A 21,057-nucleotide genomic window follows, 5' to 3' on the forward strand; every position below is an offset into this window, starting at 1 on the left:
GTAATTTGCGGCCCCCACTATCCTTTGTACGGAAAAACTCCCCTATCTTATCGGTGGTCTCCTGGTATATTTCAATACATTTTGAATCCTGCGAGGCCAATGAGGTGAGACTAGGTAGTTGATCAAGCTCAAGAATCTTCAGTTCCAGTAGATCCCTAATACTTTCCAGGGTCTGGCCCTGTTTAGCGACCATATGCCACCTTAAGCGCCGATTGCAATTAGATGGTTCAACCTCCCTAGTAGACTGTGGTGGTGTTGTGCCCGTTTCAATAAATGAGGTATCTATGCCTCGGGAGAGTTGCATGGACAGGAGATTGTGGTCACTGTCGAGACTCGGGATGACCTCCATATCGATGAGGTCAGCCCAGAGAGACACATCTAGCAAAATATAGTCGATACGGGAGGGGGAACTGATCCTGTTAAAAGTACACGCCCCGCTAGGGTCCGAGCGGGTCCTGCCATTAGCTGCTCTTAAGTTGTGCTGTAGGGCCAGAGCGTTAATTTGTATAACTCTTTGAGACCATTTCTTTATTTGGGATAAGTTGAGTGTTGGTATAGCCCATTTAGAGTCCTCGTCCCTGGTGCCCAAGATATCTTAGTTGCTCAGGGGCTCAAAGGTCCAGTCCAGAAGTTCATTAGCTCCTATGAACGTGATAAGGAAAGAGTTGATGTAGGATTCAGTGATTTTATATACCAGAGGGAAAAGAGAGATGGGGTGGAAATGTTAAGGCTTGGAGTCATCCAAGGTGGGTATTTTGAGTATGGGGATCACCTTTTCATGTTTCTGTGCAGCGGGGACTGCTGCGGAGGACAGAGACAAGTTTATTAGGTCGCAAAAAGGGGGTAGAAGCTGGGTTAAGAATTTCTGGAACTGATCTGGTTTGAGAGGGTTTAGCGGGGATCCTGATTTAATTTTCTTACCGATAGTTAACATAGCTTCCTGTGAAAGTGAGGGAAAGCGGAGAGAGAGGGGGCAGCAGGGTTAGTCGTGGTTTGGGGTCAGCATTGTTATTGGTGGGGGCGGGAGGATTTAAAGATGTCCTTGACCTTCTTGATAAAGAAAGAGGCAAGAGCCTCACATTGATGGTTAGAAGTAAAAGAGGATATATTGGGTTGCTCTGAGGTTTTGCGATCCTTTAACAAGGAAAAGATGCATTTAGCTGGATTGCGGCTATTTGTAATTTTGTCAGAAAAGTGATTGGCTCTTGATTTCCTAATGAATTTATGATAGTCTTTGATAGTCACCCGATATTGGGTTTTAAGGGCCGGGTCATATTGCTGTCTCCATGCCCGTTCAAGTGCCTTGCAGTTTTTCTTGGCCTGGGTCAAACTCTCATTAAATCACGGACTGGACTGTGTTCTACGGCTGTGGGACATTTTAGCAGGAATGCATGTTTTCGAGGGCATACGTAAGCCATTCAGACAGAATACTGTTGGCAGTTTCAATGTTATCAGGGAGGTGCGGCCTCTGACTGAGGAGGTGGTTTTGAAAATGGCTGACATCTTGCTTGTGCCAGGGACGTTTAAGCACGGGCATCCGCTGGGCAACCTGAGATGAACCTACGCCCTGTAGTGTCATAGAGATGAGGTTGTGGTAAGACTAGCTCAGAGGAAGAGACTGACTGACTTTTAGGGCAAGTAGTTTGCTGAAAACAGGGTCTGGCTTCTAGGTGTAGGTTGAGGTCGCCGATAATATTAAAATTAGTCATCCTAGTTGCCAATATGCCAGTCAAGAGTTGTTAATGCTTCCCTGAAATTCTTTGATGGCCCCAGGGTGAGAGATCCGTAACCCATGATAGAGTAAAGTTATGGTTGAAAGTGATTTTTTTTAAATGTGCGCTTTCACAGTCCACAATATCCTCTTTGGTAAAGAGGCAGGCTAGCACGTTTTAACAATAATTGCAATGCCTCCTCCCAAGCCCATTCTGTTTTGTTTCTTTATAATGTAACCTTTAGGTAGGACCAGTGCTGGCTCAGCCTCAGCGCTGTGTGTGTTGTGAGCCATGTCTCATTTAGGAAGAGAATATCCGGTGCTCATCCTGTATTAGGTCAAACACCTCAGCGTAGTGTTTTAGAAGCGAACAGCAGTTTAAGCAGAGGAATTTAAAGGTGGGGGAAGATGGTGGTGTGATGTTCGTATCTGCCTTGGTTCTAAAACCACAGAGTACGCAACATAAAGGACCTTCCCATGGGACACATTTTTGATTAGTGCATTGAACAGTCCGTGTTCTAATGGAGAGGAGCTCTTCCAGTGAATAGGACCATCTTTGGGGATCTAAACAGGCAGCGTGCCTGGCATCTGGAATTGTCCCGGCACGGACGGGCGCAGACGGGCTTGCATTTGGCGAGCCAGCAGTGCACCCGCTGCGTGAGTCCGCGCTGAGACCGGCATGAAGTAACTGCGGGGCACAACTGACTCCTCCTGGTCTTGCTCCTGATTGGTTAAAGGCAACCAATCAACGCACTGCCTGGCCATAGTGGGAAGCGAAGTATCAGGTAGGAAGTCAAAGAACAGCAATTGCCCAGCAGTACATAAAAAAAATTAACGCCTTCCATGCTCATGTCAGAACCACGCCGTCATGAGCCACGGGCGGTGTGTGCTCATGGCAGCGTGGTTCTGTCATGCTGCGCCCGCTCCGCCCACGCGGCACTGACTCCCCGCCTGTGCGGGCAAATTAGTGAGTGGGCGAAGTCGTGACGGAACCACGCCGTCATGAGCACAGCTCACTCATGGCTCCTGACGGCATGTTTCCGTCACGAGCATGGCGGCGACGCGCTACCCCCCTCTCCCTCAGCGCCGCGGCGGAATTACCGCCACGGCAAAGGGGTTAAAAAATGCCAGCAGAGAGCAGCAAGATAGTGACAATGTATAGTTTCCAAGGATAAAATGAGTGGGCGAATGAGTGAGCAGTCGGATAAGTAGGTGGTTGGGCGAGTGAGTAAACCTGGAAATGAACAAGTGGATGAGTGAGTGACTGGGAGGGTGAGGGGGTGGGTAGGTGAATGAGTGATGAGTAAGCAGATGGTTGTGAGTAAGCCTATTCTATTACCACCCAATGCAGTCCGAGCAACTCCTTGGTAGTAGCATGTACTGTCTGACTAGATGCCACATGCTTCCGACTCACAGCACAGTTTATCATGTATGCCATTTTGCTATTTTTGACAATAATATTAGCGGTAATGTATGGCAGATATAAGGATTGCACACAAGATGGCATCAATGGGTAAATCCCCACCACTCCATGACATGCCCACGAAAGATTAGAACAATGAGTGATAATTCTTCCTAACACAAATTAGGAACAAACAGGCGTGTACAGTTTGCAATTAATAAGCATCGAAATTAATAAGACTATACAAGCTATCAACCCAGTGGTCGAAGTGGGGAAAAAAAGTAGGGGAACTGTGGGCGGAGAATCAGAAGGCGGGAATAACCTGAGCATTGGATCAGTGAGTTAGAGGTGTGGCCAGGATGCGCAAAACATCCCAATCTTTAGTATTTGTGTGGCATTTCACTGACCAGTTACAGCTTATTATGTTATGTAATTCAACCAATGGATACACATGATTATTTAACGATTAATATGAGCTATTGACATTAGAAACATATTCCACTTTGTGAATTTATTTTAATCACAGAATGGCCCAAAAATGCTTAAAAGCGGAAGCACGAGCCATTTGTTTCCGAGCCATGGAGTTTCTGTCGTCAGCAATATACATAGAGACAATCAATTTTACGTGTGTAAATGACTGTATAGGAAATGTTACATAAGACAAAGGACCACAAGGTGTAGGAGTCACATGATAACCATACTAGTAGATAGTATAGTTTAATAGTGATTGGCCTGGAGAAACACAAACTCAGAATTTAAAACTTAATACCATGATTGGGGGTTCTCTTTAAAAATCATTATTGATTTGTATCAAAAATAACACTTTTTGCAACATTAGGATAATCAAAGGCTTAGGGAAAAAAACATAACGCTCTAGTTTATACCTTGCAGTTTGTATGCAGCTCTTAGATGAAAGTTAATAGCTCACTGTTCTTTGTTAGGGTTTTAACTTATAAACTGCAAGTAGCAAAAGGATCTCACTGACAAAAGCAGTAACCCACTGACCTATTTACAATATGTGCACTTTGTGATGGGCCTGGTATATTTTCTTTGCAGCAGGCACATTAACCCTCTGCGCTATCTTTCCATGAGTCAAAACTTCCACTAGACAAATCTCCGATCTCGCTCTAGGAAGAAGTTTATTCATCAGAGTTATCATTACATTTTTATTATTGCCAAAAATAGCTGGCGGCCAGGAAGGAGGCAGCATGTGCTTTTAAAACCATAATATACGACGCCCCCGCTCAAAGTCAGTGCCCGTTGCAGTCACACCAGTCGCACCGCCCTAGAGCCAGCTCTTCTCAGGGGTCCTGTGACCTCAGTGACAGAGTCACTGTTGCTCTAGGGTCTGCTACTTCGTAGGCCTGCCCGCAAGACTGGAGGTGAACTTCAGTATGGATTGTGGTGGGCAAGCCTTCAAGGTGAACCCACACTTGCCACTGCTAGGGTCCACCTGCTGGTGCTAATACACCAGGGCTTTTCTGGTGCCTTCTAAGGTCTGGCATGGGAATGTGCTCCCTCAGGAGAGTGGTCTGGGGGACTGTTCATGAAGGCTGAACCTGGTTCCCTAGTTCTAAATTTAGCAGCTCTGCCCCCAGTGCTACATCTGTTCCCTCACTGAACATGTGGAAAATTAGTGCGTTTTGGTGAACATTATCTGCGCCATCTTGCCTCTTCCCTGATGCCACACTTTTGTCGTGCGCGCCCGCCATTTTAAGATGCCCCGATCAGAACAAACCCTTTTGCATGCCGCTGGCCCCTGACATAGCCCTTTGCCTTCGCTAAGCCCGCACGCTGACCACCCCCTGCTTGCACCTGCCTTGAGTCATAAACCCCTCTCCGGCGCTGCTCTGCCCCAGGCCCTCATCCTGTTCCCAGCGCGACGCCTCCCTGCTTTCCTTTCATGATCTCCGGCCCTTAGATGCAAACCCCTTTTTCCCCGTGTGCCCGTTTTGTCCTCCCCGTTCCCAAGCCGACACCCAGCTCTGCCGATACCATCCTTGCCCCTCCCCGTACAATAGAAAGCTTCCCCCATCAAAGAATCCCCGGGTTGATCAAAGCCCCCACCCCATGAGATCCGATCAAACTCCCCACATTCCGTGAATCGGCGGATTATCCAGCTGCGCGATGCTCATCACCTGTTGTGACTAGGGTGGGGACTTCGACTGTAAATGTGTGTGGGAACGGGCCCAAAGGGGAGTTCCGAGAATGTCTTTTCCATACATCAAAGCTTTAAACATGTATGTGTAATCTGCAATAAAGTCATAAATGTGGGTATAAGAGGCCAGGCCTCAGAAATACAGTTAGAGCACCTCAGAACGATACCTTCTGTCCGTTTCGTTGTGTTCTCCTCCGGAGAGAATAAAAAACCTTGTTTCCTGCTTTTCAGTCTCCAGCGCCTGCCTCTTCATTGATTTAAATAACTAGAGGGTCACAGAGGCAATACCGCCGGGCAAATATCGATTGTCCCCGACCCGATTGAACTTTTTTTACAATTGGCGTCCCAAGCGTGGGGCCCATCAGCGACTCGTGGATCCAGTGGGAGAGGTCCCGACGACAGAGTGAACGACTGCAACGATCGGGAGAGCTCTTGCCCAATAGACCCTCGTCTGGCAGCCGATCATCCGAACTTCACTAGTTCCGAACAGACCTCTCTCGAGTGATCTACGGTCCTGACTGGGAACCATCAGGAGTGCCGTGAGAAATAAGAGAAAAAGAGGACGATCGGGCGCTGGATTCGGAAGACAAGAAACTGTCCACATGGTCCGGGTAAGGTCGTGTTGCCACGACAAGTTGCGAAATTTGTTTTGATTGCTTGATTGTTCAAAATACTAGTATTGCTCTGTTTTTTTTTATTTAGAGATTCACTGTCTGCAAACGGAGAAACAACAGGCTCCCTCTCCCTTTGCAAGCAGTGGAGGATAGGTAGGGTAGCAGCCGTGCTTGTTCTTTTTCTCCCCCACTCAATAATTGCTTGAAACTGAACTGTTGTTCACAAACTATTGTTTCCTGGAGATTCCCTGTCTGCAAGCAGGGAAGAGACCACCCTTTTTGCAGATAGTGAAAAGGGTAGGTAACGCAGATCTTTGCGGTCCTACTCATTCTCCCCATTGTTATTTATTGGTTGTTTGGTTTTATATATTTTTTTTTGATCCATGAGGTATTCACTACCTGCAAACAACGTAGAATAGAAATATTCTGTCTAGTCTTTGCACCTAGTGATAAGATAGGCAGTGCTGACTTTTTAGTCCCTCGTTACGAGCCGTCATGTCTGTCTTCTCCCCACTGATAAATAGCCTGTTTAGCCCGGACCGGGTGTTAGAGGTGGACCATATAGCTCCACTAGAAGGCACCCCTAATAAGGACATGTTCATAAACTATGGGTTAGTCACCATAGCTTATAATAAATTATGGCACAGGTATACCGAAGATAGCCAAGACAAACAGTGGCCACTGGCAGGATCCTTTGACCTTGATAAAATAGAAACGTTAGAAATAGCCTTTCGAAATAATAAGACGACGCCAATTATGCTCGACAGTCTCGGCATGTGGCGCAGAGAGGCTACGAAACGACAGAGAAAAGACGAGGATAAACCAAGTAGGGAAATATACCGACAGGACAACCCCAGGACACCGCTACCCACAACTTATCCCCTGACACTATGCAAAGGACGACCAGACTTAGGGTCAGACCAATGCGCTTTTTGTAGGTATGTCGGACACTGGAAAGCCCAATGCCCGACTCTACTGAGCGTGAGTAAAGGCAAAGGGCCGACAAGAACGACAGACCGACAGTACGAGAAAAGGCGCGAGACAGAGAAGAACCCGACTTACATAGACAGACCAGACAGAACCACCGCGTTTGATTATGCCCGATGGCACAGATTTCGCCAGGAAAATCTCAGCGGCATGATCAAGTTCTCCTAGGTCGGGCAATGTCAAGACGGGAACCCAGCCTCGTTTAAAATTCACAGACGGAAAGAGATAATTATGACCAATAACTGTTTTTATATTTGTCTTGGGTCTTTGTATGTCGTACTTGTACTGTCCCCCGTCTGAGTTTGTGTGTATGTAATGTACAAATCTGCGTCATCCCTCCACACGTGTTTCCGTGTTACTCGACCTCTGTTAGCAGAAACCTAGCATCAAAGCAACCTGGAAAGAAAGAAATGGTAAAACAAAATCCGTAGACCATTAATAAACTTGAACTTTTAATTTAACACAACAAACAAGGAATAATAACGATAAACTGTAGAAAATGAAAGTCCAACAGAACATTCGCCCCCCCCCATTCTGGAACCTTCCAAAGTAGGGCAGGGTTACGGCTACGCCCAACCAACGGCAACCCATATAAGGCGAGCCCCGCCGCCAACTCTTGGTCAGGAAATCTTAACGTATGGGGGAGCCGGAGGAGAGGCAGGAGCCCGCAGCCTGGGCATTTGCAGGTAGTCCCGCCACATGTCTCCTTGGCCGGCCGCAACGGGCCTGGAAAGACTAAGGTAGTCCCGCCACATGTCCAAGAGGAGAACAAGGCACCTCTTCCTTTTCTCTTCCGTCACAGCCGCAGCAGTCCTGGACGGCGGGATGTCCTGCACGTACCTCCACAACAATTTGTCCAAGTTGGGCTGGGAGGGAGAGGCGACGCGGACGAGCCTCTCCCACCTCCACCGGTAGGAGGTTTCCCAGCCCCCAGCCCGACGCCGAACATCCCCAGTCAGGCGATGGTGCCCATACTTCCACAGCACCGAACACACCATGGTGGTACCCCAGTACTTGCGCAGCACCGAACGTACAATGGTGGCACCCCAGTATTTGCGCAGCACCGAACGTACAATGGTGGCGCTTGGGGAACACCGGATGTGGAGAGGCCTTCATGCGGGGCGATGAAAAGGAGCGGCATGGAGTGCACCGGGAGAAGGAGACGATGTGAACGAGTCTCCCTCGCCCCCCAGGTGGGGGCATCACAGCTGCACCCCAGCTGAACGTCCCGCTCTCACAAAACAGGGACCTCTTCCTTTCACTCCGAAGGGTCTCTTCCATTCTTGCAAACTCGACGAGAGTGGCCCCTGTAGGGCCTCAAAATGGCGTCTGGATCCGCTGGAAGGCGGGCCCCGGCCACTAGAGTAACTTTGGCCAGCCATACAACTCGAACATTTGTCCCATGGAGCACGAGCCCCCATCTCCGACAGCATCTCCGCAGCCTTGAAGATCATACAAAGGTCCCCGGCGGAGCCTTCGGCCTTTGCAGGTTTCCGGTAAGGGACGGCTGCCTCGGTCGCCAACGAAACAAACATGACATTGCCACACCTTCTGTTAGCGTGAATTCTAGAACTGCCGAAAAGGACTCTGGTCCAAACTGCCAGTAATGGAAACATTTCCCCCTGATGCTGCTTCCGGACTGTGCCGGCCCCGCCCAAAATGGCGCTGGTATCAATCGGAACTTACGAACACCTCGTGGTGTTCCTTCGCACTAATATAAACTTGATGTTCTGAGATTTTTGTGATCCTTTGTACACTTGGCTAGAAAAGACAAGGAGAGCTCACTCGACGAACAGTATGAAAGAATCCCCATTACAAATGTTGATTACAAATGTACACTGTATTATATTTTTATAACCGATGTAAACCCCATTTACGACGCACACGTACGGTATGCATATAGGAAATCTGATTACAACTATTGTGATTATGCTTCTGAATTATGAAATATATGCCCCCGAACCCCCAGCCAATTAATAGACGTTTTAGTCTCTTACAAATGAATGAGTAAAACTTTCCGATGTTTTTATTGTTGCAAACGACACCCCCCACTGTACGCACTTTAGCCATTGCCACGACCGACCAAATACGACCACACCCTCCTAATCCATATGCTGAAATGAATTTGCAAAATAAAGTCTTTGAAACTATGGACGGGTATTGCATGCTTTATTTTAAAACAATATGGGATGGGTAGGAAAGTTCTTTTTCTGTGCACCCTACTCTGCTCTCTCTTTAAGGTTAAAGGAAGATGGTTGCCCAGCCCTGGAGGACGGATCGGATCGACAACACGACACTCCGCCTTAAAAGTACGCGACTGACTCATGAACTCTCGCGTAGAGGAAGACCGTGACTTCCAAGGATGGGTAAAACGAATGGTGTAAATGAGGGAATGTAAAAGGAGGGTGAAATGAAATAATGTAAATATTGTAAAGTACAACGTTCCAAAGTAGCAGGGACCCAAGAACCGAAGAACTTTAGAACGCCACGGCGTTGAAAGAGGTTTAAGGATCCCGATAGTGAGATATATCCTTTGACTAGATACCTCGCACTAGGCACCTCTGGTTTCCTTTTTATGTTTCCCCGCACACGCCCTACATGAACACACTACCCCCCCCCTCGACTCCGAAAACTATATCCCCGGGGACCCTGCCCCAAGGAGGAAAGACGAGTAAGAGGTAAGTAAAGGACTTATGAATCCATGTATTTGAATGCGCGCGAATGCTGTCTCCCCCACCCCCCCCCCCTTTTTTCCTCCCTCTGCAGGTTACATCAGAGATTACAGCCAAGGTGTGGCGAAGATCTGAGACCTTGCCATGTCTAAATACACGAAACGGACTAGCGCCGCAGGGTGGTGTCTAAGCACGCCTGCAAACTACTCACGTATCGAACAAACCCGAAAAATTAGCACAACCTGATAAAAAGTGATCACCCTTAAACCAGACCGGACGAATGAACCCATGTCACGTATGATGCGAAACTGTGAGGGAATGTGTATGTGTGTGACTGAGGCGTTGACCCAACTGGTCAAAGGACCGAGAATGCGAGAAAGTGCGACAAAGTGGTACCTCCTTTTTTTCTTCTTCCCTTTTCTCAAAGCACGTCCCCTCTACCCTGTCTAATGCTCAAACTGCATGATTACAAGATTCTAACGCGGACTCGTGAATACCCTTTACTGTGTAATGCACTAAATAGCCTTTCTTGAATGCACTGCCGCCCTCTCTGTTGCACGTGTACTATTTAGCCTGCCGTTGCACTCTCTCTCTCTCTCTCTCTCTCTCTCTCTCTCTCTCTCTCCTCTCTCTCTCTCTCTCTCTCTCTCTCTCTCTCTCACTCTCTCTCTCTCTCTCTCTCTCTATTTTTGCACTACCACTCTTCCGAGTGGTTAGCCCCGAAATTGGCAGATTGCCACCCCTAGCACACCACCTAATTGGCTTCAAATACCGTCAGTATTTGCACAAACGCTTGTCTTTAATACAATCACCCTGAGGCCGCGTCATTACCTCTCCTTTTCCGCTAGAAGTCAATGAACCCAGGTTGGGCCGTAAGGGAAAGGACAGGTAAGACGACAGAGGTTCCCTAATCTGGCCCGAAATAAGGGAACTACATGTCAACGGCTCCTATAGTATAAAACAAGGACCTCAGAATACGCGACCCTCCCCTCCCCGAATCGTCGCAATACCCAAACCAGAAAAACGATCACCCCCGTTACCTCCCCTGTCTATGTCCCTGGTTGTTTCCCATAAAACCCCTGTCCTTCCTAGTTAAGTAACCGGGCTGTAAAAGGTTACGTAGGACCCAGAATGATGTTTTACAAGGTTAACAGACTAGACCAAGGTAAAGAAATCATCAAAATGAACCCCGCAGTAGTTGAAAAACAGGATGCACCGATAGAAAGGAAATGTTTAGCCATGTTCGTCTCTCAGCAAAATACCTGTGTAGTACCATGTTGACGACTCACTGTACCCTTTTGTAAATGTGAAACTCTAGAGAACGGCATATCTTTGCCAGATTTGTCTCCCGAAGGTGGGTTACCATCAGATGAACTGTCATGCCTGTAATAAATGATTATGAAGGAAAGTCATAGTAAATCCAACAGGTCCGCCACCGGTCATTCATATGCCAGTTGTGAACGTTAAATATAACGGACATTTTCATTCTTTGCCTGGAGCTGGGAGAGAAATAGACTTTTTGATTATCTTCATCTGCAAATTTTCTAAAGACTGTCTTTTCAAACTTGTTTAAGGGTACTGCTGTTGGAGGAGAGAAGGACCGGATGTGGGAGCACGAGGCCCGACTGCAGACTAAGGGACACCTGCGACATTAGCCAAGGCGAGACCACGACTGAAAGGAGCTGCAGGACGAGGCACTGTTTTCGACAGCATGAAAAGAAAGGGTCGACCTGATGCCCCTGCTCGACGTCCAGTGCCTTTCGACAAGTCCCCGCTCTCTGAATTCCGTCGCACGCCCGCCCATTTGAAGTCTCTCGTTCCCCTAGTTTGTTCCCAATTTGGCCTTGCTCCATCCCCCTTTTTCCTCTGACCTACCCTATGGACTGTTTTGAACGCTCTTCTTCCATCGGAACTTTCTGACAATCACCTCAAAGGACACAGGGCGAAAAGGACCTTTCCGACCAGAAACGCGAGGAAAGGGTCGTGCCCTGCAACGCAGAACTTAGAACAGAGCTGGACTTGTAGCTCCACCGCCGGTGCTCAACAGCGCCAACGAAAGACCACAAAGAACAATGAGAACTCATAAAACTTCGAACATTCGACATCCTCAACCACCGTTTTGCTACGCCTCATTTCTCTCCCAGCCGCCATTGTATTGATCCTGCTCCAATCCGAATCTGAAACATGTATTAACCTGCCAGTTCACGTTATGATATGTACTTGCTGCTCGCCGTTTTTGTATTTCATTCCTATGACTTTCCTGCTTTATCAAATAGGTGCACCTCCTAAAAAAAAAAAAAAATAGAAACCACAAAATGTATTGTTTACAACTCTTTTCCATCTAGGGTTCCTACCGTTTTCTTTCTCATGCTCACCACAGTAGAACCGAATAGAAAATGAACCAGCAAGATGTCTTGAATATGTTAAAGGGAGGACTGTGGAAAATTAGTGCGTTTTGGTGAACATTATCTGCGCCATCTTGCCTCTTCCCTGATGCCACACTTTTGTCGTGCGCGCCCGCCATTTTAAGATGCCCCGATCAGAACAAACCCTTTTGCATGCCGCTGGCCCCTGACATAGCCCTTTGCCTTCGCTAAGCCCGCACGCTGACCACCCCCTGCTTGCACCTGCCTTGAGTCATAAACCCCTCTCCGGCGCTGCTCTGCCCCAGGCCCTCATCCTGTTCCCAGCGCGACGCCTCCCTGCTTTCCTTTCATGATCTCCGGCCCTTAGATGCAAACCCCTTTTTCCCCGTGTGCCCGTTTTGTCCTCCCCGTTCCCAAGCCGACACCCAGCTCTGCCGATACCATCCTTGCCCCTCCCCGTACAATAGAAAGCTTCCCCCATCAAAGAATCCCCGGGTTGATCAAAGCCCCCACCCCATGAGATCCGATCAAACTCCCCACATTCCGTGAATCGGCGGATTATCCAGCTGCGCGATGCTCATCACCTGTTGTGACTAGGGTGGGGACTTCGACTGTAAATGTGTGTGGGAACGGGCCCAAAGGGGAGTTCCGAGAATGTCTTTTCCATACATCAAAGCTTTAAACATGTATGTGTAATCTGCAATAAAGTCATAAATGTGGGTATAAGAGGCCAGGCCTCAGAAATACAGTTAGAGCACCTCAGAACGATACCTTCTGTCCGTTTCGTTGTGTTCTCCTCCGGAGAGAATAAAAAACCTTGTTTCCTGCTTTTCAGTCTCCAGCGCCTGCCTCTTCATTGATTTAAATAACTAGAGGGTCACAGAGGCAATACCGCCGGGCAAATATCGATTGTCCCCGACCCGATTGAACTTTTTTTACAAACACCATACTGCCCCACTGAGAGAAACTCATACTGCCTACAGCTACAATCCAATTTGACCTGCTATAAATAATTGGATACAACTCAATTCAAATTACACACTAGGCAAGAGCAATAGGCTGCCTAAAAGAAAAGGTAACAACATCCTGGAAAAAGCAAACACTCATAAGGAATGAAAGATTTAATAAAGCATGTAAAATGTAAGCAGGAACATGGTGAACTTAACGCTTTTACAGTCATTATTCAGAAATCAACAAGTATTTTTGCCTGAAAAGTTAAGGACATAACTACAGGGCCCAGAAAGGACCCATTTCCATGTCCACTGCTTATATATTTACAAAACGTAAGCAGTATGGTTTCAAAAGACCACATTTGTGAACACAAAGCCGCCGTACCCATTTCGTTTTCCAATCCGCCCATCAACCAGGTATTGCAGTACCTCCAGGCAGGGCCGGTCCTAGGATTTTCGGTGCCCTAGGCAAAAGGGAATGTGGGAGGCCCCTGAAATCTACATAAGTGACACCTTCTGATCTCAGGGAAGCTGCTTTGTGCAGACTCCACTTGGGCCGCAGCTCCTCTTCTCAGCCACCCCAAGCAACTCTTGTACAGCCCATTTCGAACTGAAGGTGTGAGAATTGCTTGGGGGCTGAGTTAAACCTGTGTGGGCTAAAGTGCTGACAATGGGCACCCTGCCGAGTCTCTGAACTGGCTGCCTGAGAGGTGTACCCTCCCCTAGGCCTTCCCACACCATCCCGTATAGGCCCCAGGAGGGGGGGCACCCTCCCTTGAGCCCGTTTGTGAAGCATTTCTTTCACTCTGATCGGCAGACATACACAAGGACTAGTGGGGTGTTAATTGCCATTGTGGGGGGCCCCATCCTGGCAGGCAGAGTGCCAGGCCCTGGGCAGCTGCCCACACTGCCCAAGCCTAGCGCCGGCCCTGCCTCCAGGTAGGAGGTACTGGAGGAAAACAATGCTGTTCAAAGAAAGACAAGAAAACAAAAGTAGCGCTTTACTGGCAAACTCTGTAAAGTGGCGCTAATGTGTTGGGGTTTGAAAAAAATTATCTGGCCACTTTAAGAACACTCCATCTTGCTTTATTTAATTATTTTTCAGAGTTTGAACATTTTATTTCCGAGGTTGCACTTTAGAATAGAAAAATGTCACAACGACATTCCCAGCAAAAGTGGTTTTCTTTTTTGCATCCATTTCACAGGGGTACAAATGGACGACAGGAAGAGACGGGTGAAAACCATTTCTTGATTCATGATTTTCGGAAAAGTGAGAAGGAGTTAGAGAGAACGAGAGGGAATAGGAGTAAGAAAGAGGGGGCAGCTGCCAGCGTCAGAGCAGAAGCGGACACCTTCCTTGTCTTGTCTGGGCAGGAAGTAAGAGACAGAGACCTTTTCCTTCTCTGCTCCCCGCCCGTCCACGAACAGAATATTTCTGACGTCCAGGGATATGTTCATAATAAAAAAGTAGGGGAACAGAATCTACAGACTTAAAGAAGTAGGGGCACGCCGTGCCCTGCCGTTCCCGCCCACTTCGACCACTGTATCAACCTCCCCTTCACCCACTACAGTAAGAGAGTGTGGTCACTTGTTTTAAAGCAGGGCACCCGAGTTCTCACCCCCACTATCTTAAAGGTGCTGTAGACAGATTGGGCCTTATTTATGAAGGCCTTGCGCCGCCGGTGCGTCACTTTTAAAATGGGAAAAAGTGACGCACCGGTAGCGCAAGGCCTTCATAAATAAGGCCCATAGTGACAGTGTGGTCTTGGGCAACTAACAACTCGCTTTCTAAATATCCGTTTTTACTTGGACATTGGGAGTGCTTTACAGTTGACTACCCACCCATACAAACAAATCATTTTAACAATTAGAGTTAGGCAGTGGCTAAAGCTGCACATATCAGGTAGCCTCTCTTAAGTGCCCCTTGCAAATAACAGGTGGTCTCGGCGGCAGCACGTGCTAAACTCACGACACTGGAACAAACACCCAAGTCCGTAGAAGAGCCCGCATGAGAGATGGCGACTGCACCTGGCTCTCATCATGACATCACGCAGGACCTTGGTTTTCGCGGCCGCCTTTGAGTAATACGTGCAGACTTCCTACCTGCGCCGGGAGAGCAGAGCCTTTTGCGCGGGTTCACAGCCATGGGAGACAGCCCTGCGCGTGCCACAGCCAGGGAGGATGGAGCAGGGAGAGGCGCGCGGCGGACGGAAGAGCGCGCTGACTAGCAGCGAGGCCGGGGGCCGCTGGATGTAGGGTCTGTTTACTGCTCCAAAGGAATCTGAAGGGGCGGAAGCAACTACGGCTGAAGTAAATGACAGCTTTGTATTATCTAAATTCCAGCTCCCTCCAACCTGGGTTGACTGCGTTACAAGGCTGCGGTGTGCACGTGGTGAGGGGCTGCTGGGCGGGGTCGTGGCTTTGTCAGGTCACTAAAAAAGGCCGTTACGCACTAGCTCAGGGAAACTCTTTCGGTGATGGTACCCAAGCCCCGAAGTCCTGACGGCCAATGGTAAATGACGAGTAAAAACAGACAAGTTTATTACTGTTTCGCAGGTCGTACTCAATGGCCCTTCACCTAGTCCTTCACCTTGACTGAACACTCCCTGTAGAGACAGACTTTAGAGGCAGACGACCTCAAGCCTGAGCAATCAGCACTGACAAAGCCAATGGGTCTGACTTGAGTGAGAAGTGCCTTGTAAGTGATTGGCAAGTTTGTGTGCGTGGTAATGTGAATGGGAATGGGTGAGAGAGCGAGATCAAGATTTAGTCAATAGATGGATGGAAGGATGAGTGAGTGCATGTATAGATGAACAGATGAGTTAGAACATCCAAGGATAAATGGGTGTCTGAGTGCATGTATAAACGAATGGATGGCTGCAAGACTGAAATCAAATTCCATAAATGTAGACATGCATGGCCAGATAAATGGATCACAAACAAAGAAGCCATTGCAACTGGAAGCAGTGGCGTACCCTATTGAAGAAAACAGTCTTTTCATCCCTATCCATATTCGTTGCTAATTACCAGCCACTGGAGTGGACAATCTATACTTTTGTCCGTGAATACAGACTCCTCATATGAGCACAGGATGGTCATATGAGGGGTTTGTATGTGTATAAGTCAAGTTGTTATGGATGTTATTCCTCATCATCCAAGCTGCATCTCTCCTCCTTTGGATAGTAACAGGTGACAAGGAATCGTCGGAGAAATAACAATGAAGCTAGTTTGCAGAGAAGAGACAAGGTATCGGACCTGAAGATGGGTGATGTGTTGCTGGTTCATGACAATCATCCGGGCTGCAAATTTTGACTGCCTTTCAAACCCTCCCATAGCAAGTTGTAGGTCAGTGAGGTACGTTGGTGACTGCTTGTCGAGAAGGTGATGAGATCTTGAGGAATGTGTTCTTCAAGAAGTTTCGGAACTAGCTGCATGATATGCCTGCAGGTGGTGTAGAGCTGTGCAAGGCAGCAGTCCCTGTGGTTAAAGTCATACCTCGGCGGGGGGCTGTCCTGTTCATGGTGGGAAGGACAGCACTGTCGTTAGAGGGTCGCTGATAGGGCTAGATGGCATGGGTAGAGAATCAAGATCTGATATACCCTGGACTGCTATGACTTCTGAGGTCAGGGGCGAGGTACCAGTGTTTGGGGCCCAAGGGGATCCTCCTCGTTAAAGTTTGGGAGCTAATTCTTTGCCGCCTCGCAGTTACCGTAACTTTGAATTAGATATATGTTAGAATGAGTGATTGGAAGATTTCTAACTTTGTTTATTTTGTCTTTGTACTGAATATCTTATATTTTGTGAGAAATATAATGTAGTAGGCTTAGACTTTTAGCGGAGGTGTATCATACTGGAGAAGACAGTTTGGTCACCCCACAATATGTTAGTACATGGATCAGTCGGAGGTTAGGTGGTGTGGTTAATAAAAGGGTGGGCCCCACCTATGCGCAAAGTCATTTAAGCACTACGCACTACACAACTATGGTCTGTGTCATTCCTGCCTGCAAAGCACAATAAAAGCCACAACAGCCACCATATAGTACATATCTCACTCCTCTTTCTCCCTTGCCCAGGCACATGCCATTTCTCTCTTTCCATGGTGCTGTAATGTGGTGGGAGCTGCGCCCTCCCTGGGCTAAGATCGCCTCAGAGCTGCAGATAGGCTACTGATGGAACTGTGCATGCATCACCTATAGAGCCATGCCTGTCATATCATGCACCATCCGGGACCCACAATAGGCAGAGGCGGTCAATGGCGGTGCGCGCATGCATCCCTTCTCTGTTTTGCCTTTTCTCCTTACCTTCGAATCCCTCCCACCCTCCCTTGGTGTTGTGACTACGTCCCCCCTCCGACCCCACTTAATGGAACTTTGCCTGAGGAAATCTACTATGTATGTATATATATGTATTTAGGGATAACTCTAATCACTAGTATAGGCAGTAAACCTTTGTACCAGCTTCCATTCCTATGTGACTCTTAGAGTATATCCAGTCATATCCCTTCCCAATGTATCTAGAGATAACTCTAATCACTAGTATATGCAGTAGACCGGTGTGCTCTCTACCATTCCTATGTGAGTCTTAGAGTATATCCATTTATATCCCTTCCCTATGTATATAGAGATAACTCTAATCACTAGTATATGCAGTAGACCTTTATATTATCTACCATTCCTATGTGACTCTTAGAGTATATCCATTTGTATCACCTCCTTGTGTGACTTTACATCTTGTACATTTGCAATTTTTTTCTGTTTGTATCCTTTATGTAACGCATATAATCCTAAGTCCTTATGTTTCTCAACTGGTTCTTATTTAAAGCGCTCTGACACCTTCGGATAAAGTTTGCGCCATATAAAATCGCATAAATAAATAAAAAATGCAGAGTCCCCACAACAGCCCACCAGTAACCTCAAACTGGGGAAGACAGTTCTCGACACACCACTACAACATGGTGAGGGGCCAGCAAGACACAGGGAGGGTGTGAGGAAGATGGAGGTTGCTGCTACACTTGCCCGTCTCTGTGCAGATCAGCTCCAGAGAGTAGTAGCTGCAGCTGCAACCTCTTACGCCACCTCCCAAGGCTCACAACGGGTGCGCTTTCTTGGCCTCATCTGTATATTTAAAAATAGTGTACTTTTTCCCATGCAAACTCATCTCACTATTGCACTATTTCCTCAAAGACAAAACTGCATATGGCATGACTGATAGTGACAACAAGCAATGGTTGTGATGTGGGCTGATCAACATGTGAATAAAACGTTCTACAACCAATGGAGGTTGGCTTCTCTGTGTATTATTTCTTGATAGGGTAACCTTTGGGCGACAGCTAAAGCTATCTAAGTCAGATCCCCAAAGGGTTTTCAAGCAAGGTTATATGGATGATTAGCTTGGAATGTTGGTGGCTTGTACAATAAACAAAATTGTAAAAAATTTGGTGAAAATTTTAAAGCATTTTTCACCATTGTACCTAAATGGAAAAGTAAGTTAATGGTTCAAATCAAGTTGATTACCAATACAAGGTCAACTCTAAGTTATCTAATGTAAGTAATGTAATGGTGTCTTGTAAAGTGCCTGAATCACCCCACATGGGGTATCTCTGCGCTGTAGACCGCTGGGGAACCCGTCCTGGCTTTCCCTGTGAGATGGTCCCATCTGGGTATCTCCAAGGTGAAACCAGGCATCCCCGGTGTATGTGGGGGGCTGTTGTGGAGATGAGGCAAGCTAATGCCCAGAGTTGCTGAGTGTGATCCCTGGTTAGAGTAGGCACCGAGGTGAGAATTATCGAGTCCGCTGACCCTGGTCCACGACCCTGTTGTGTCGGGAATTGAACCCTGGTCGTCCTCTGCTTACGGGTCTGCCGCCTCTAACCAGTGAGCCACACCACTCCACAATACTGTCAGGACATCGAAATACACAATACAAATACAAAATATTCTCTGACTGCAACAACTGCTTTAGGAGCCCATGACATAAACAGTTTTGTGCTGTTGTTTTGGCCTTTTTAGCTGTCTTCATGTCACACATTTACATTATAGAGGAAACAAATTTAGAGTGTTCATGTTTTAATGTACACTAAACGTAATGTTTTTTCTCTTCAAAACATTAATATATATATATATAGAGGCGAAACGCGTCATGCGGACTTGCTGGGTTTTATTTCTGAAATAAAACACTAAATTTGCACCAGAAAACTTTGGGACTGACTTGTTCGCTTTTTTTGAAAACTGTCCGAGCACAGAGGACAGTGATGTGGCTGCTGCAACATCGAGCGGAGTACAAGGAATACTAAACACCGTCACCGGCTTCTAAGGTGGAAGTCAGACCCCTCCCCTGTGGATTGGCTCTGCGGCAGGAAGCAGTTTGATTCCCTAACCCAGAACAAGCATCTCTACACGGCTTCGGCGAGAAGCATACCGCGAAGAGCCCCTGGATACTGGATGAATTACCTACCTGGCATATGGGAGTCGAGTCCGTCAAGTGTGAGAGAATCCGACGGCAGTGGAGACAATCCGTGAAAGGTAGGACGAAAAACCAGAGTTTCCAGTGGGGAGTTGTGCGAACAGCGGAAGCGCGAATTAACTCGGGGATTTGAGGTTCGAGTGCTCAATCTGTTCTAGTGTTAAATCTCAAAGGAACTAAATTACCCGTAAAATAGAAGCGGTAACGCTTCAAGCAAGAATGTCTGCGGATACATTGCGAAACAGGGAGGAGGCGGCGGACAACATGTTTGACAAAGCCCCGGCTGGGGAGTTGAACCCGCAAGGGCAGTTACCACCCAACGCCAGCTTGAGCGCTAATCCCACATTGAGAGACCTATTCAAGAAATTAGAGAAGCTCATGAAAAAAGAGCAATCCAAGTGGTGGGAAAACAAGTCCTTATCAAGTTACTTAAAAGTCGGCAGAGTTCCGAGAGGTCTTAGAATAAGTCTTGCACCAAGTTATGAAATGCCAGACCCCGCAATGCTCACGGAGTGGGTTGAAATCAACTTAGAGTGTTCTACCAAATTAATGGGGGCCCTGGTTCGCTATGCAGAAAGCGACCACCTGAAAATACAAGCGGATATTGAAAAACTTGAATTAGAAATAGCGGCATTGGGACCCAGTGATCAAGCAGATAAATTCAGGAGTGACATGACACAGAGGGTGAAAAAAGATGAGGAAATAATAAAAAAACGAAAGACTTTTAAATTTGAGCGTGACCGCCTCGATTACCTAAATGGTAAAATTTTCACATATGCAAAAAAGTATGAGAATGTGAAAGCCCGGGCAAGGAAAACTAGACAGATTGCGGTGGCTAATGGAACCGTATCGGCATCTTCTACAGAAGCCAGTCTAACATCGGGCAGTGAGGCGGAAAATGAGGTTGCAGGGCCCTCCATGGTGGGTTCAGGGAAACTGTCATTGGCGCAAGAAGTAAGCTGCCTATGTCAAGACCGGCGCGACACTTTAAGACCAAGAGTGAAAGGGAGGACACAGGCAAGCAACATCGTGCCAACCAAAAGCGGCACACCAGGAGAAAATGTCGCAGGTACAAATCAGCCCAACTCAAGTCAGGCTGCAAGGGGCCGCTGGAACAAATCGAACCGGAAAGCGACCCAAAGCTAAAAAATAACAATAAAAAATCGATTATTAGCCTCACCAATCTCACCCTAACGTCTAATGAAGAAATGATCCTAGGATTAGGATTATCATATTTTCCTCCATCGGATTTCAATTATGTTGATGCAAGAATGGACTCCTACCAGTTTATAAGAAAGTTGAAACTTAACAAGTTTTTCCTCCTGCAACCAAAAAGAAAAAAACTAGTAGGGGCACAAAGTAGTCCCTCTTTGTTGGAAGCAGGGGACCGTGACACATTTGATGAGATCTGGGGCTTACAACAAGAAGGAGAAACAACCAATGACCTGCCCTTAATTACATCAAGTGAGGACCGTGCTAAGAGTCACACTCCTTTTAAGCCCAAATTGACTTTCCAACCTGTATTAGTTCATGACAACTTGGAGATGTATCACGAACTGGTTTGTCAAAGAGCTTAAGCAACTTTACATTGTTACTAATAAAAAACGTAAAGCAGCCGATAAAAAGAATCAATGTTATCACAACTTAATCAAAAAATTGGAGTCCAATAAAAATGTGATGGTCCGCCAGGCTGACAAAGGCGGTAACATTGTTTTATGGCCGCGAGAAATGTATG

Source organism: Lissotriton helveticus, chromosome 4_1, assembly GCF_964261635.1.
Source record: "Lissotriton helveticus chromosome 4_1, aLisHel1.1, whole genome shotgun sequence".
Lineage (NCBI taxonomy): Eukaryota > Metazoa > Chordata > Amphibia > Caudata > Salamandridae > Lissotriton > Lissotriton helveticus.